General features: G+C 39.3%; 1 protein-coding gene across 1 annotated transcript in view; it reads left to right on the top strand.

Moving 5' to 3' along the window:
- The first annotated feature begins 12008 nt into the window (after positions 1-12008).
- LOC134027138 (leucine-rich repeat and fibronectin type-III domain-containing protein 2-like) overlaps positions 12009-18012 on the top strand; it is a 68701-nt gene continuing 62697 nt past the window's right edge. The window contains exon 1 of the mRNA XM_062470307.1: positions 12009-12189. The gene's annotated coding sequence lies outside the window, so the exon portion shown is untranslated. The remainder of the gene's footprint in view (positions 12190-18012) is intronic.

The raw sequence follows: 18012 nt of genomic DNA on the forward strand, positions 1-18012 counted from the left end.
CAAAACGGAGTTGTCTCTGCTCCGGGAACCCTTCTGAAAACAATTACACAACACACTGTCTGTGTAATGGATTATTCATATTCAATGTGAACCCCGGCAGCCTTGAATTGAAATTAAAGCCTACGCGACAAGAAAGCGAACAACAGAAAACAGGCACTGTGCAATAACTGTCACAATGTGTCCTGGAAAAAACATCCTGGCCAACCAGAGATAGCTAACAACATTTAAATAGGATAAATTAATTATGTTGGACAGTACAAGGAAAATCTGAGGAATATCCTCATATTTAACAAGGGATACATTAAAGACATGCCATAATTCATGGGTCCAGGAAAAAAATTATAACACCTTGACATGTTCTTGCTATTGCATTAGTAAACATAATGATCACCATAAGGACATAACTGAATAAATCATTGATTATATTTAACAGTTTACTTCTTCATAAATGCCCATGAAATTCATACGTAGCAATTTCATGTCTAGTGACACACAGAGTAGCTGTATAGTGACTCATATGCTAGTGCTATTAATGTGCACCGCATTGCAACTCATGAGTGTATATTTGTATTGCTCTGATTAGCATTAAATTGTTAGGTGTGCTTCTCCACAGAGGTAGATCTATAGTGGAAGCTTCAAATGTAATTCACAATGAGGCAAGCATGCATTTTGAATGGTATTTAAAAGGGACACGAGAGTTGTAGCAGTCGAGAAACAGCTGGAGATGGAGCCAGAACAGAAAACGGTCCTTTGTCGGGTTAACTGGAGTGCAGGAGCATTAGCATTCACAAAGATGACCCCCTCTTCCACTCCTTTTCTCTCTCTTTGCCTCTATGCGTGTAAGTCTTTTTTTCCCTCACACCCTCTGCTGAGCTTCCAGCGCAGAGCGAGCAGCACTCTTGATTGTCAATAAGTTTCAAGTAAAGTGTTCAAGGAGCCCGAGATGTGCACAGTGCACTCACAGGTGCCTCGGCACATTTCTGCCCCATTATCGAGGAGACTGGGCCGAGGGAGAGGAAGACGCAAATGTGACTCGATGTTTTCCATGGCGTGCACTGGCATGTTGATTTGGCTTTTGTCCATTCACCTTATCTGAAGTTTGACTTGCAGGGGCCCGTAAACTCAGGGCTGTGTTCCAATTGTTTTCGGAGTGGGGTGGAGACTGAGATCAAAGTTCTGTTTACATCTCTGTGATATTATTTAGGTCAATGATGTGTTGATTAGCTGTTAATGAGAATACACTTGATTACACTGCAAAGATAATCAACCTGGGGATGCGCATGACGTATATTTCATTTGTAGTCTTGCTATGGCTGTGGTTTAGTCTGTTATACTTGTGTTACACCAAGAAAGCATGACCAGAAGCATAAGTGTGGCGGTCAGGATTCCCCATGGATGCCAAGTCACACACCTGCACTCTTTCCTATTTTAAACTCCAGTGTCCAATGCCTGAAGCCAAAAACACCTTGTTATGCAAGTTATATGGTCTAAATAACCTTGTGTGACACGTTGCTAAGAATCACCTTGTCATGGGTCAAATCACTTTCATATGGCTGTTCATCATTCATTTAATTTGAATCTAATTTCCCTCTGTTTTGCTCCCTTTTAGAATTTCTAATGAGGGGTTTGGTTGATTGGTACTAATAGATAGATCAACACTCCTGTTTTGAAAACCCAAGCAGTTATGGTAACGTAGGGGACAGCCCTATGCCCACAGGGCAGTTTTTGCCCAGTGCCAAAACTCCATGCTAGAATACAGTCTAAAGTGCTTTTGTATACTGATGTCAGTGTCAGAGTTTTTATATATATATATATATATATATATATATATATATATATATATATCTGTCAAAGAAAACAACAGTGATGGGACAACAAAGTTCTTTAATCCAAGCTCTAAACCCTCAGCACACACACATGATACAGTTGCTCTACAAAACCGCATCATTTGTCACAGAGATGTCTCAAAAGTCTAGTGTATCTAAGGCATGCAACACGGTAGATTGACTCTTTGAAGCAGTGCACCAGCAAAAGTGTAAAAACTCATGTTTTCCAGTAACATCAAAACTGAACCCTTAAGAACATGACAGTGCAGTGAACTGCTGCTCCGTGCACCATCAAGTGCTGTTTGTCAAGTGCCGCATATTTGTTGACCGAGGGACTGTTGGAAAACAGCGCCGACATATAGTTTGAACACAACCTCACAGTCGGATTGATGGTTTACTTGGGAATTATTCATGCAGCACAGTGGGACACACATGGAGTGTCATAAAGTGTAGTAATAATTATCACGTGGATAAATTAAACATGCTTTTATACAGGGCAAGTGAATTCAATGGGCTAGTGTTCTCAGGTATACAAAATGTATCATCTTATTTTATAGACTTAACAGTTGTATCTGGTGTCTGTGTTGTCTTCACTTTCAGAGTGTCACAACACCCTCACAAGGAGGTGCCATGCATACAGAGCACATAACCTGAATCACCTTGAAAGGATCAAGCTTTGATCCTGTGATCTTCTCAGACCTTGCTGGCCACCTTACATCCCAACATCCCAGCTAATCTCTCTTTCATCTGAAGTGCTCCTACAAGACCCTGTCACTCTGGCTTTCAACTGAACATCTGAGAAAAGCAACACGAGACCTAATGCATTTTGATTCACTCAGGCAACCCTTCCAACCCCTCCCCCCATGACCAGACCACAACCTTTGCCAGCTCTAGTCATTACCACCAGCTCTCTGAAATACCTCAAACTCCTTTTTCCATCCATCACCATCAAGAATAACAAGCTAGTGATAACTTGCACAAACCCTCGTGATTAAAGATTGTGATCGAATTAAAGACCCTTTAAGCTCTGATATTACACACCCAATTATACTTTGATCACAGTGTTGTTAGACGGAGATCCTTCTCAAGGGGCGAGTGGTATTTAGTCATGTGAAAATTCCACCTTATCAGGCTTCTCCGTTTCGCAAGCTCTATCGGTTTTCTTGAAGAACTAAAGCTTATGTGGTGTAGCACCTTTCGTAGAAACAGGTCACTGTCACAGGTATTTCACAAAACATTTAATAAAATAGTGATAAATAAGACCATGAAAAAAACTAAAGAGAACAATCAACAAAAAAGCAACGACAGACATTTAAAACACAAAGTAAAGGCAAATTAAGGAAAAGGCGTGATTATAGGACACTAACAATCTTGATTGTTACTCTTACTTAAAAAACAGATTGGTGCTCATGCACACATTAGATCAAAATCCTATTCTATGAAAGCTTCTTCTAGCTGTAGGGAACTACGTATTAAAATGTTATGGTTAAAAAAAGGTGGTCATTGGTGGACATAAGTGCTCCGAAGAAATGGTGGCTGCCGGCTCTAATTTTACCTAAAAGCCTGATGGACTGGCAGAGGGGGGAGGGGGGGGGGGGCGGCGACGGGGCGAGGGTTGGGGACGAGTGCCAGCTGAAATTGGTCTGGGACTTTAAGCCACGTTCAACATCTTTTGGTCCCTCTGGGATCCCGTCATCATTGTGCCATCAGGAACCAATTCCAGAGCCCAGATGAAGTCATTTCAAAACTCCCTTGAGTGAAAGTGCAGGATAAAAATTGAGACAGAGGGTTCACAGAAAAATTTGTCTCCTTCTCACCACCAAGAAACGGAAGTCTGTTACATAGGAAGACTTTCTTATGTCAGCAACATTTGATTTAGTTGAAGTGCGTGTGAATATTGGAGTCCAAAGCTGTCCATGTCACTGGCCCCCAATTCCATAATTTATGCAAAATCCAAATGGTATACTGTACTTTATATACCATAGAGAGCCAGTACAATCTTCTAAAATCAAACCACATTTACCTGCACTTTGTTTAGAAAGCTGGTCCAAATGCATTGTTCTTTACACACATCAAGTCATTTGGCTCAGTTGTGTAACAGCATAAGAAAACAATTTCATAGCAAGAAACACAACTTTCCCTTTCAGCATGATAAAAGACCATTTAAAAGTTCATGATGGCATTTAATGCAATTACACTTTGCTTTGAATATCCTCACAAGTACCCACATACATAAAGCATGCATATTGATTACTGCTTAAAAGGAAGCTGATCCACACTTAAAATGGGCAATTAATTGCCTGGTAATTATGTATTGATCAAAAGTTTAGGATTGTCAACGGTGTCGGCAGGTGTTGAATCGGTATGGGTTGTCAGTGAACTGGCGTTGTGCGTCAGTGTGTGTGAGAGAGAACGTTTCATGCAATTTAGGGATTGGGATGAGTGTGTGCTTTGTATTTACAGTTTATCTATCTCCTATTTATGTTCTGACATATATACTGATATCTAAGCTTGTCTGAATCAGCAGGGTCTGCTGAAGATGCAAATTAGTTAACTAAGTTGTATGTACAACAAGGAAAGTTATTGAATATTGTTAATGGTTTGGAAATAAATCTCATATTTGAATTTCTGTTTAATTAAAAAATGCTGTAAAAAACATTGTAATACATATCGTATTGTGAAACCGATATCATGATTTGTATTGAATCACAAGCTGAGTGTATCATTACACCGCTGCTCAGCATAAACAGTGATTACATGATGTAATTGTTTCTAGTCTAGTAATGGCAACCCCAATGGCCATTTAACATTTTCCATTACAGTCTTTCACTTTTCCTAGTTTGTTTGAGAATGTCTGTGGCTTTTTAGGGGAGAGCAAGGACAGTGGGCTGAGCTGAATCCTCAAGAGCAAGGAGTAAAGTCCAATAATAATGGACAGTATTGATCTGACAGAACACCATCACTGTCCAAAATCCCAAAATATTTTATGTTAATGAACTGGCCTTGTCCACAATGTGTTCCACAGACAAAATTATTTTTGTAATTTTAATTAGAGGGGTCAGATGGCTGAGCAGTTAGGGAATCGGGTATTAATCAGAAGGTTGCCGGTTTGATTCCTGGCCGTGCGAAAAAAAATGTTTTGTCCTTGGGCAAGGTACTTCACCTTACTTGCCTCAAGGGGAATGTCCCTGTACTTACTGTAAGTCGCTCTGGATAAGTGCGTCTGCAAAATGATTAAATGTAAATTTTAAGTTCAGATGTGGCCAGTGCTAAAATAAAACAGTTTGTTTAATTTAAACATGTTTTCCAATGTACCTTATATCACTCTTACCAGTGGCCTTTAATATTATACTCTGTATATATTAAATTTAAAACACTTTTGCCGTCTTATCGGAGAGGCTCATACTGGCAACAATAAAAATACCCCCTCATCAATTAACCGTTTACTACTCTACAACTCACCCGTCAGTGGTTACAAAGTCTTATCACCAATGAAACACAGATGTTCAATGCTCATTACATTTCCTGCATTCCTCAATAACGGCTGTTTGATATCCATGCATATGAAATATTTGTCACCTCCACCCATTGCACAATGTCTATGTCAGCAATGTTTGCCTCCGAACCTGAAGAAGTAATTACTGCAGCATGAAGGAAATGAAATTCTTATAAATAAAAATTAAAACATTATCTGGAAAAGCGCCTTCAAACCATAGTCTCGTTGGCAATGTGCATATGTAGACAAAAGATTAACTGACAACTGAAGAACATATTGTTGAAGGCAGGTATGCAGGTTCTGTGATAACAACATAACAATAGATTTGAGAAAAAGATTTGAGTGCTTCTTGAAGATAAAGTATGCCAATTCACAACACATTGTGTTGTGTGGTAGTTTATGTTTTTGTTTCAATAAGAGAAAATATAAAATTCATGTTTAGATATTGTATATAAAAAATACAGTGTGACATTGATTGCATTACATAATAGTACAATGGAAAATGCTTTTTAACCAAAGTTTACTTTTTTTATAACAAATTAAACACAAGACGGTTTAGTATCTGGAAATAAGCAGACTTTGCAGACACTGTGCCACAATTGTGAACATGATAAATATATAGTTGGTCCTTGAAGGACCTTGGTTCATTGGTTGAATGAATTAAACATATACATTTATAGTATCTATGTTCAATGTTAAAGAAATGTCTGTACAACCCATGCATGATCTCTCTGAGTGCAGAATAGCTCAAACCCCAGGATATACAGCAGAGTTGTGTCTGTTCGGCAAGTGATGCTAGATGATTCTTGAGCCTCTAAATGCTGATACCACCTCCTGTTTGTGTAGCAACAGGAGGCCCGCTCTTTGCTTAAGCAACACGCAGAGATACATGACTTGTATCTTGTAGCATAAAATGTGAAAGGAGTCCTGGTGTATGCCGTGTTCAGACTCCAAATAGATGTTGATATTATCCTTGGATTTTCACCTGCAGTGACATATTGAGTCCTTACAATGTCCATATTTATCAGTTAATCAAAAAGAATATAACACATCTATTCCAAGCTCTTCCCATTTGTGTTAATGTAACCTAAAAGACTGTATGTGGACATTGTGAACACACAGAAGAACAGACACATTTGACTGGCAATTGTGCACTAAACAAACAGTGGGTGTCAACCTCAATTGATGCAAAGTTGTCTCTTCTTAAGCTGTTAGAAATACACTTTGGCCATCTGCTGTGTCACATAAAAGCCTATTTAACCATACAATTGCCATACACAGAAAATATGTTTATGACTGATGGATAAACGAGGCACTTTGAGGGTTCTCTTCATATTGCAAGAATCCTCCTACAACCCCCCTACTCCCTCTCTCTCTCTCTCTCTTTCTGTGTCTATGTATTGAAGAAGAAAGTGTTTTGTCCGTCTCTTCATTAATGGAGTGACTTAGTTCAATCTGCAAATTGGGAGAGAAATCCAGACCTCTAACAAGAAATGACAACACAACACCAGGCTTAGGTCTCAATCGTGTCTCTCTCAGATCTGAAGGCCGGAGGACCATCTATTATAGGGCACAAGAATGTAAACATAGATAGTGACAGCCAGGCAGAAATGGTCTCACAACAGTCACAGAGGAAGAGATTCACAGCTCCCAGCCCGTGACCACTCTCAGGGCAGAGAGAGATCATAGGTGGAGCTCTCCCCGTCGTCATCACAAGAGACGTTTACACAGTAGGCCTACTTTCTCCTGACCACGAACAGCTATTAAACCTGACAATTAAACACAATCTACTGTTATCAATAGCAAACTCACATGAGAACATACTAACTAGTATCCAATGACTAGTTATATTGATTAGTGAAAGTTATATTGATTAGTGAATAATGTAAGTACACAGGAAATCCCAATTTCTTCCACAGTATCTATGTTTCACTTATGCACATACAAAAACATGCACAGATACAAAAAACGTATGCAGTTGTTTTATTCACAGTTATGAGCGTACTATGTGCAAATAAAGCATACAAATACAAATTAAGTTATATTTACTTACTTACTGACTATGAGTGCTACTTCTATTTAGCCAAAATTGTAAGTGTAACACATTTTTATCCTCCTTTAAGGCCCTGAAATCATTCCTGTTCACCCCCTTTAAGTCACACTTGCATAGTTGTAAACCGTTTTTTACCCTGAAGCTTAACTGCTCAGTGGGTGCCAAATAAATCCACTGTCATGACAAACACACTCTTTTTCCCAATTGCTTGTTGCTGATTGACTGATTGACCGTCACATGGAATACATCATCTGCTGTCAATGGCCAAAATACCAGGGGATTTAAGTTCAACTGTCCTGTGTTATTATTTGGTTATGACATAGCCATAGCTGTATATCTACAGGATACACAAGCCTTTTCAAGTGAGATTGTGTACTGTAAGGAGTCGGATGGCTGAGCGGTTAGGGAGTCGGGCTATTAATCAAAAGGTTGTTGGTTCGATTCCCGGCCGTGCAAAATGACGTTGTATCCTTGGGCAAGGCACTTTACCCTACTTGCCTCGGGGAGAATGTCCCTGTACTTACTGTAAGTCGCTCTGGATAAGAGGGTCTGCTAAAATGACTAAATGTAAATGTAAATGTGACTCACAATATCCTTGAATATACTTCATCCATCTAAACATTTGCTTCACTGGTATGGGATCATAAAACACTAACATGTCAGTAATTACTGCAATAAAAGTACAACATTTAATTAAATATTTTCTCAAGAGTCTTTAGCATGAAATCGCTGGAATTCAATTATAATTTAGCCGTCTCTGTCTTCATTTGGCCTCATGACTATGCATGCTAATGCTACATTGGAACAAATTATTGTTAATTTGTTGTAATTGGACACAGATAAACTGTGCTATTCTACACATACCTTTGGCTGTGAAAATCCATCCGATGGATAGCAAAAATGATAGGATTTAATATGGAGGCTTGGACCATGAGAACGCAATGTCAAATCAACACCAAAAAAAAACGGTGTCCAGTGTAGAGAAAGCAAAAAAAGGGAAACATTTTGTTACTCTGTAAACCTGATAAGAGGAGAATGTAAGAATGTAATAATTCATCTACAATATAGAGTTGTTCTGCCAGTCACTGACATTGATACGGTTTGACCAGGATGTCACAAAACAGACATAGGTGCAAGATCGATGGTTCCGGAGAGGCAAACGACACCCTAACAACCTTACCTGTGCTGTGACTGATTGAACACAAAATCACAAACAATTGACACCATATGTCTTCAAGGCACAAGAGTGTCAATAGCACTTTGGGTCACCCTTGAGAAAACCTAGCACAATTGGCCCTGTTGGAAATCTTTACCTGTTCTCTTATCGATTAACTGGGATGGTTGTAACTGGATGACTTTTTCCTTAATGGCATGGATAAAGTGCAAAACAGATCAGCATCCTACATTTTCCCACTTAACTTAACTGTAGTTAATATATTCACCAGATAAGTTACAATGGTCAACTTCCTGAATAGAAACAGCATCTTTTCATTGTGTCTTTGTAGGTTTAACAGAGAGCAGTCTGTGTCTGTGGAGTTTCTTAAACTCCTCATTAATAAGCAATTTTCTTTTTTTTTACGTAAACAAGTCCAGGCTGGAAAACTGGATTGGTTTATTTTGTCCTATGTGTACAGAATCTCGTCATAATGTCTTCAGGCACTACCTGTGTTGAGGCTGTTTCCATTTCCTTTTGTGGAGGGACATATCTGAACAAACAGTAATTGTTTCATACATACACAGAAGTGGTCTTCATAGGTGAGATCTTCCCCAGCTGTGAACAGAAAGGTGTTGGTATATACACACCGATCAGCCATAACATCATGACCACTGACAGGTGAACTGAATAACGCTGATTATCTTGTTATCATAGAACATGTTAGTGGGAGGGATATATTAGGCATAAAAGTGAAAATGTTATCCTCAAAGTTGATGGTATAAGCAGGAAAAATGGGCAAGCGTAAGAATTTGAGCGACTTTGACAAGTGCCAAAATTGTGATGGCTAGACGACTGGGTCAGAGTGTCTCCAAAACTGCAGCTCTTGTGGGGTCTTCCCGGTTTGAAAAACCTTGACTGATCTACACAGACCCTTGACTTAAACACCATCAAACACATTTGGGATCAATTCTAATGCCATCTGCAAGCCAGGTGTCCAAACAGAAGTGCCCATACTCCCTAATGCTCTTGTGGCTGAATAGGCACTAAATCCAACAGACACACTCCAAAATCTTGTGGACAGCCTTCCCAGAAGAATGTTGTTATACCCAGCTGTTATAGCCACATGGGGAGGGGCAACTATTTGTCAGTAGTTTTAGGATGAGACATAAGATAAACTCATATAGGTGTGATGGTCAGGTGTCCCAGGAATGTTGTTCATATAGTGTATATATACTTCACAGAGACTAACTGGTAGAAATTCCAGTCAAGCTTCCTTCAGAAAGGATCTCGTCTGTGCATGATCGGCCTTGAAGATGGTTATCAGGTTTCTCGTTGGGATATCTTTTGATAGCCGTTCACAAGGATCTTCAGAGTTTCTTGTTTTGATGAAAAATGAATTCAAATGAGTACTCTGTGGAGGTTGTGGAGCTTGACAGACATGTCAAACGGAGGCTAAAAGCCCTTTCTTCCTCTCTTGGTATCCCCAGAATCAGAGCAGGACAGTGTTGTGTGAAATTGAGTTAATATAAGCCACTCCTTCCAATGTTGTTAATGTAATTGCACTGTGGCTAAAAGCCTTTTAGAATGTCTTCTATAGCCATGGGGAAAAGGCTGGTTTAAAAGTTTAACAGTGTCTCACCACAGCAGTATAATGTATTGCATGTCATAAAGAAAGTTCACATACACACACATTTTCTAGAAACCTGTCATGTTATGTAAAAGAGAAATTGTTAACAGATGATGGAGGTATCAAAGTGACAATCTGTAAATCTTATTAGGACAATGTTGCTGTTCAACTATACTGTTGATGATTCTAGATAGCCTGTCTATTTCTCTGCTGCTTCCTGAATACAAAACCTATATCAACATCCTTAAAATATGAATGTGTATGTATATGAGATGTAGCATGATACAGACATAGTAATAGCTTACTTTGACTTGGGTTTCAGTATATACATAGTTTTGGGAAGATCGGTGGTTGCTAGTCAGTGATAATATGTAAATTGTTCTAATAATATATATATATCCAGTATTCATAAACTCTATAAAACTGAACAACCACTTATAAACACTGTTTCTAAACAGTTGTTATTTTCACTTTACCCATTGATAATTTAAGTTTCGATATGCATTTTAATTGCCCTCTCGTTATAAGACCTAAAGGCATACTGTATGTATCCATACAATAAATAAAAAACTCTCGACATTGCTGCTTTTACAAAGCTACAGTAAACCCCTGGGATCTCAGATTTGCCGTATAAAGGTCCAGTTAAAGTAATTGGAATAATTAGGTGTTTGCTCCCTTGAAAGTTGGTTTAAGTGGATTTTGTTGCAGGATCTAGGAACTAAGATCAATGACACTGTGGGTGAGAGACAAACAGAGGCCTCTTCTCATGTCTCCCACTGTCCACATCGATCATGCACAGGGAAGGAAGGAGAGAGAGGGAACCTCTTTGTGAACTCTAACCAAATATGCAGAGTGAGGACAGGTGCCAATATTACATATTTTAAACCAAAGTCTTTATGTTGTTTTTCATGGAACGTTTCATAGCAATGGAATATAGGAGTCTACAATATGTGTACTAATGGTTTGGTGTAATTGCAATTGAGTTGAGAGAGAGGATAGATGAAAAGTTAAGTGTCAGGGTTCAAACACTAATACATGTCTACTCTATATTGCGCCAATGCACTTTTCGTTGCTTGTGAATGTTACGTGTTATTGCCTGGATTGAATGTGGATATGTCTCGTGGGGGCTACGGTAACCTACTCTTTTCATTACGGCCTGGGTTAGCGATCTATGCTTCAGGTAGCACGAACCTTTACAAGGTAATCCACTTTGTTAAAAGATAATCCTCAATCAGTACAACCGCTGCAGTGTGAAAACCTCGACAGACTTCACAAACTGGTTTCACGATTAGGCTACTGCGCTGTTTACGCCTGTTCGCAAAAATATGCGATTGTGTGAGTGCTATGCTTCTTACATGTATGTGTATCTGTGCTCCACCTCTCCCTATAATGTCCTCGAGAGACACTGTGATAGTTGTGCCATCTAGAGATCTTCTTGAGTTAATCGCAGGCGGAGTGTAAGAGTGTAAAGAATTTGAGCTACTGTAGGGTAGGCTAAAAGCTACTGTGCTCAAAACGGTTGGACATCTGCGTCGCTGTACTTCCTAGACATTATTGTTACATATAACATATCTCTTTCACCTGCACATTTGACTTCGGATTAGGAAGAGATCAATTTCTTTCTCCAAATTATTTGTATTCTTTCTCTCGATTTAAATGTGTCCCGGGCCGAGGAGTCTTGCAGAAACCGCATCGGTTCATTGAATTGGGTGTTGGTGAAAAAAACTTAGGTTCAGGAGTTTGGCTTCAACTAAAATACATTTGGTAGTATCCCGCCTGTCTGAAATAGGGTATGTGAATCCGCATTTCCAGTGGAGGTCTTTTTTTACAGCGAATTTGACGGGAACTACGAGGTGTGAAGCTTTCATACGGACTTTTTTCGGAACAGGTTCTGTAGTAAAAGGCAAACATGCGTACCGTTTGTTCGTTTTGCAGTGTCTCTGCTGGAATAAGAAGGCGATGAGACCGATAAGGGAGTAAACGACATGTCTTGCCAAAGCCTACAATGGATATTCATATGCTACAATATAGGTAAGTGTTTCGCGTTCGCATTGCTTTCATTAATGGTGTGCATTGTGGTTCTTCAACTCACTAATTAATTTGTTCAGTGGTTAATCAACATTTTCATGAATAGTTTGACATAGGCTACCGTAAGACATTTTCTTACTCTGAGTGAACCATAACCTAAAGAAGACGATCATTCACCAGCTTGAGCTAACATGACATTTAAAACAGTATTGAAAGGTAGGCTATTTTGGTATAATTGGAGTTGAGTTCCGCATTTTCACAAGCTTTGCCAATTTTTTTGTCTTTTCAATTATATGCTATACATTATCATGTGGTATCAGTAGGCTGTAATGGAGTGATTAAACGATGAGGGCATAAATAAACGTATTCGGAAAATGTGCATAATTCCCATGTGTTATAGACTGTTGTTCCCATGCCTGAATACCACTGGTTATGTTATGTTTGTGTGATACTTCATTAGAAAATATCTGTACTTATCTATGGTCTTATTTAAAGACTGCTTATGTATAACCTATCCATCATTCGGAAGCTGTGCAGTTACTATACAGTTAAGGCATGTTTACTGCAGATAACTTATTGCGTTAGCCTACTGTAATCAAGCAGACGTAGAATTGTCATAATCTTGTGCAGTTTACTGGATGGATTTCGTTGGTTTCATTCAATTGACAGGGTGCTTTCTGTGGACAGCATGTAGACTCCGGAATCTGGTGTCAGGAAAGGTCTGGATGGTCTTTTCTTTTTTTACTTGGGTTCAATATAAATCCCTCAACTTTAAAGAGAAGGGGAAAAGCCTCTGTGTATGTATGCAAATGTTACCCATTCATATTGTAGAAAATAATGTGTGTGTGTCTGTGTGAATGTGTGTGTGTGTGTGTGTGTGTGTGTGTGTGTTGTCTGTTCTTTGAGTCACGCGGTTTTTGAATTACATACATGTTTAAATTACACTGGTTATGCGCATGAGGGGCACGATTTCTGACGGGATGAAGAGACGTTTAAAAGTGGCATCCATCTATTCGATTTGAAAGTAACATTGACATATCCTATTCAAATATATATAGCAACTGAGATTCCTGGCAGATATCAGCGCCCCTTGGTTAGTTGTGTCACGTCGAAATTTCAGCACCACGGAGAGCTCCGATAGCTAACTCGGAATAAGCGTTGACTCGCTCCTCTAGATGCCTAGCCTAGCACATAACATTCTGAACTATTAACATTTTTTATTTTCTGGAAGGAGCAATTTAACATGACGTGTAGACTAAATCGACATTTCTAGAAAAATAAACCATTAATTAACCAATGCAATGATCATTCATACAACAATACATTTATTTAGCAGACGCTTTTCTCCAGAGTTGGTACAGGAGGAGAATTGAATCTGGGGCTTGATCTGCATTCAACTGCTCTTCCATTTAACTTTATAAGGTTGTTACACGAATTAGAAAAGAGAAAAGCATGATGTAGCCTCATGTTAAAATTAGGTTGTTACAGTATTTCACTGCAACAACACTGCATAACTGACACATTCTAATTCATTTTAGATCATGCCCATGCACACTCTCCCTCTCCCCCCCCCCCCTCTTAATTTACTCCCACTCCCCTCTCTCTTTCACACAAACCCAGGCCCACGTGTTGTATCTTAATGGAGCTGAAGACAAAGGTTCCAGTGTCCATTCAGGATTACCTTGTTAAAAATAATCCTCACAGAATTAGCTCGTAGACAACAGACATTGATTGTTCAGATCATGTAGAGTTCGTTTTCTTCCCCTAGGAGAAGAAAACGATTTACTCCCCATTGTAAATCAAAACATAGCATGTTTACAATTCCATACCAGTATGCGTTTTAAACATTACAGTTAATAAGAAAGTCAACTAATGGTTAATGTAACACTCAGACTGATAGTGTTGATAGATTTAAAAGGCATGGGTTGACAGACAAGCGTTGAGTAGTAACAGGCAAACACAATCACTGGGTATGTCAACTGGGAAACTGCTGTACTAAAATATAGGCCAGCGTGACTCCAGGGAAAGCCTAGATCCGTGCTGAAAGGCTAGACTCTGACAGGATTCTGGAAAGTTTGACTTTATTTCTGGAGGGGGGGGGGATTGAAGAGACACAGAAAGGGAGAAAGTAAAGGAAGAGAGGAAGTTAAGGAGACACAGGAGAGTTTGATTCTGAAACATGATACAGATTGCTCGATACTGCATCCACTTTCATCCTTTTTTTAAGAATCTTAAATAAGTATTTGATCTATATAGACCTCTGTTAGACCCGGATTTGCTTATTATTAATACAGCATATACTGTGTTATTACTTTCATCAGTTCACTCAGTTTATTGATAGAGTGAACTGATGTTGAGTTCTACATCAAATAAATACTTGTGCTGCTCTCTATATAATTGAACCATTATCTGACAACTGGGTTCAGGTAAATTCCAGTAAATTTCCTGTGGAGTGGAATGTGCCATGAAATGGCTCCTTTAGAGTAAAATTAAATTCCTTGATTGACATAAATGTATTTGGACCTGATCTTGCTCTCTGTTTTGTGATCTCTACACAAAGCCAATTTAATCTCCGCCTATTAACTTGGGGCCAAATATCTCCAGAGGGAGGGTTGAAATGGCATGTTTTTCCAGTGCGTGTGTTTGAGTGTGTTTCTGTGAATGTGTGTCTGTTGTATGTTTTTCTCCATGTATCCATGTGCATGTGTGTGGATACACTGTATGGATGTTTGCATGCATGTCGTGAGGGAGTGTGGGGAAGCAGAGGGACATGGACATAGACATATGACATTTGAAAAGTATTACCTTCAGAACAATGACCAGGCCGAGGGTAATGGAAACACTGCGAGCGTTCATCTCGTGGTCTGCCCCTCGAGGAGGAGCACCTTGCTTCAAGCAAACAGGGATTAGAAACAATTACCTAACAAACTTAATCGTTACTCATGTGACCTACTGCAGCCTATTGGTACTTGGTACAGCCATCTAATAGCCTTGCAGCTAAGAGACCTATGATGATATGCAACTGAGTGTGTAGGAATGTTCAAACCTTCTAAACAGGTGCGTAGGTATGTTTGTGTTGTTTGAACTCAGTTAATTCATACTGTAGCCTAGTTTAGACTGGATTCAGCACAAATGTGTGCACACGTAACTGCTAACTGTGATTAATTATTTTTTCATTTCCTGTCGCAATTTCGATAAACGTAATCTTGATATTTTGCGTAGAGTGTACTTTTGTCTTAATACAGAATACCATGGTTTGTTTAGCAAATCAGTGCAATACAATACACAGTGGAAACAGGGAAGGAGGAAACAGGAACACTGAGATATTGCCAAAAACCTTCTGGAAGGTAGTTTGTGCCTAGGTTGATCTTTAATCAAGCTCTTACAGAATTGTCTATGTCCTACTATAAACTAAAACTCAAAAAGTAAACATTTGTCCAGGTCTGACCAGAAAGTACAACCTCAACTGTCATAAAAAAAAAAAAAATTGTAGACAAAATAAATGATGTACAAAGTAATTTATTGCCAATGACTTTGCCAGTCTGTTAATGATCGATAGTTCATATTTGTGTCATCAAAATGTATACTTTCTGTTGCAGATGGTGTACCAGCATTGATCCTAAGACTCAGTCACCTTGCACTTTTTATGAAGATAACCTCTCATACCCAGTGAAACAACAATACTTATGAGTGTATGAGAATAGAGTAGACAGTATATTTGTGAATATCTATATATACTATGAAGAATACATTCGTTGTGTACTGTTTTGCAACTGAACTCGACTTAAATTCCTGCGGAAAGATAACCTCTGTTTCAAACACTTTGTTTGAAAGCAGGAGAGATCAGTGCGTGTGGTTACCAAGACTTGAATTGCCCATTTTTCTTTTGAAGTTTAAGCTCTTACCCATTTAACCCATCACTACAAGCACGTCACTACTTACAATTTTTATCAAACTAGCGGCATTGTATTCGCTTCAATAACATCCCTGACACCTCCCAGAGTATGACTTCAAGCAGCCAAGAAGCCCATTCTGGCGCACACAGTGTCAGTCCTAGAGAAGCGATGGATAATTTATAGTGCAGACTGAAGTCATCATCACTGTCCCCGTTATCAACTCTGTTATGCCAAACCAGTATCTCTGTTAAGTTGTTCTTCACTTCCCTTCTGACGGTTGAGGTATGATGGGGCCCCAAGGTTAGTGGAAACAGTCGCGCTCCAGAGAGCCAAAATGGAGAGCCCCTTGTACCGCTGAGAAGAGATAACACACAGGCTCCGGCGGGGATGTCGCTTCTGTGAAGAAGCTGTAATTTAGAGAGGGTCGAAAAGCTTATCTCCCAGAGCTCCCTAAGCAAAATAAATAAATGTAAAATAACTAAAATGAGTCACTTTAACTGGCAAACTGTGCTTAAAACACTGTCCGGATAAACATTTTGAGTCAAACGATGGAGAAGGCATTTGTTATTCATGGGCTTTATGTTAAGACTACCAGAACCATCGTACTGGGGACCAAAAGGTCAATTGGCGCCACACTTGGGAGGCGTTGCATTTACTTTGTGGAGATGGAAACTGCCTTAAGGTTTTCCTAGTTGGAAATGAGCAAGAGAAACATGAAATGAGATATTCCGCCTGTCTTGCTGTGACAAAGCTGCTAGACTCTGTAGATAGGAAAAGCCGGAACCAGTTTTTGAGTCTGTCCTGCAATATTTGACTCATTTATATAGGTCATGCAGGATACAAATTACTTCCCATTAATTCAAGCCACAGTAAAATATTTTAGGGCCTAAATATCAATAGGATGTCAGTCATATTGTTTTCAGGGTACTATGCCTTATTGTACTGTGCCAGTGTAGTATTTGAGTACTGTGCCATACTGTGTTGTTGAAGGTTATGGGGAATACCGTGCAAATCCTTAACTGTCGGGTCAACAATTTTTTCGAGACAATTAAAAAAGTGACACAAAAAGGTACATCGCTTAAAAAACATAACATTTAAAAATTATCGGTTGCAATTGAGTGCAACATGTGATGTGTTTTGATAGTGTAGGCCTTATAGTATACTGTATTTAAGGGATTTTAATTGGCTTCTGGGGTTCACCTTGACTACGTAAATATACCAACTGAACAACCTGCTATAAAAAAACTGATAATATGACCTGATCATCTCTGGACACAATAATTAATATTGCTTGGATTCATATTTCTCATATTGCTTATATGCCTTGTAGATTGGATATTATGACGATTTTAATGGGACTGAGGATTGTGATGTGTCCCAAACATAATTTAAGTACTCTCTTTGTACAATGATAGTGACACCATACCATATATGGCTTTGTTGGTCCATATATCCCTATAGAAACTGCTGTGCACATCTCTGGCTTGAGTAAATGGCCTTTGATTCTGCTTAGGACAATTAGAAGGCTTGCCACTTTCGCTGACAGGGATTCCGAATAGGCAAACAAAAAGGCATGTCACTCAGTATTCCACAATCATCTATCATGTGGCTCATTTCAGGGTAGAAATTTTTCGCCTGCATGCTCTATTGTCACCCGTCCACACACTGCGCTGCGCTCGGGGCCCCTGGCGCTTCAACCACGCCCCCGAAAGCTTGCAAACAAGCCACCCCGTACGTGAGTGTCACACCAATTCCGGGCTTGTCTAGCGAGAGTCTCATTCAGTGCAGACACTTGTGTCCACAGGCATGAGTCATCGCTCGGCACAAAGTTCTTTTAAGAAAACACGGTGGTGACACTGTTCAAGATTGTTTGAGGTACATTGCAGCCAGTGACATATTTCCATCCAGTGAGAGATCACTCTTTATCTGG

The sequence above is a fragment of the Osmerus eperlanus genome, chromosome 9, assembly GCF_963692335.1.
Source record: "Osmerus eperlanus chromosome 9, fOsmEpe2.1, whole genome shotgun sequence".
Lineage (NCBI taxonomy): Eukaryota > Metazoa > Chordata > Actinopteri > Osmeriformes > Osmeridae > Osmerus > Osmerus eperlanus.